The sequence below is a fragment of the Choloepus didactylus genome, chromosome 5 (assembly GCF_015220235.1).
Source record: "Choloepus didactylus isolate mChoDid1 chromosome 5, mChoDid1.pri, whole genome shotgun sequence".
Lineage (NCBI taxonomy): Eukaryota > Metazoa > Chordata > Mammalia > Pilosa > Megalonychidae > Choloepus > Choloepus didactylus.
In genome coordinates this window covers 168,249,295-168,250,742 of record NC_051311.1, presented here as the reverse complement: position 1 = coordinate 168,250,742, position 1,448 = coordinate 168,249,295, and positions in this window count along the sequence as shown.

Genomic DNA, 1,448 nt, shown 5'->3' with positions numbered 1-1,448 from the left:
AAAAGAACAAAGTTAGAAGACTCACACTTCTCAATCTTACAACTTATTACAAAGCCACAGTAATCAGAAACAGCATAGTACTATCTCAAGGACCTACATACAGACCAATGGAATGGAACTGAGATTTCAGTAATCAACCCTCATGTTTATGGCCAAGTGAATTTTGACAAGAGTGCCAAGTCCATTCAAGCAGACTCTTAATAAATTATACAAGAAAAACTGGATGTCCATAAGCAAAAGAATGAAGATAGACCCCTACCTCACACACCATATGCAAAATCAACTCAAAATGGATCAAAGACCTACATGTAAGAGCCAGAATAATAAAATTCCTAGAAGAAAACATAGGGAAGCATTTTCAGAACATTGTGTTAGGCAATGGTTTCTTAGAATTTACACAAAGTACAAGTAACAAAGAATTAAAAATCAAAGGACTTCATCAAGAAAGATAAAGACAACCTACACAATGGGAGAAGGTATTTGGAAACCACACATCTGACAAGGTTTAATATCCAGAAAATATATAGAAATCCTACAACTCAAAACCAAAAGACAACTGAATTTTTAAAAAAACTGGGAAAAGGTTAGAGTAGACATTTTCCAAAGAAGATATACAAATGTACAAAAAGCACATAAAAAGATGCTCAAAATCATTAGCCATCAGGGACATGCAAATCAAAACCACCACAATGTGATGGCATTTCACACCCACTATGTTGGCCAGTGTTAAAGAAATAGAAAGTTGTAAGAATTAGAGACATGTGAAGAAATAGGAAAACTCATTCATTGTTAGGGGGAATGTAAAATGAGGCAGTTCCTATGGAGGGAAATTTGACAGTTACCATATGATCTGGCAATCCCACTGTTAAGGACATAACTAAAAGAATGGAAAGCAAAGTCTTTAACAGATATTTGCACAATGTTTATAGCAGCATTATTCACAAATGCCAAAAGAGGGAAGCAACCAAATTCTCCATCAACTGAAAAGGAGGAAACCCTTCCTAACTCACTCTGACACCACATCACCCTAAAACCAAAGCCAGAGAAACATACCACAAGAATATTGTACAATATCACTTTTGAATAAAAGTAAAAAGAATCAACACAATACTAGCAAACTGAACCCAAGAGCATTGATAGAATTATACATGATTGACTAGGATTTATTCCAAATATGCAAGGGTGGTTCAACCTACAAAAACTGATTAAGGCAATGTATCACCTTAATAGAATGAAGGGGAAAAAAGCACATGATCATCTAAATGATGCAGAAATGGTATTTGATACAAACCAGCATGCCTTCTTGATAAAAACACTTAAAGGACAAGAAATAGAAGAAAACATCCTCAACATTTTGTAAGGAATATATGAAAAACCCACCACTATCATACTCAATTGTTATTAATAGAATCATTCCCTTCAAGATCATGAACAAGAAAAGGATGTCC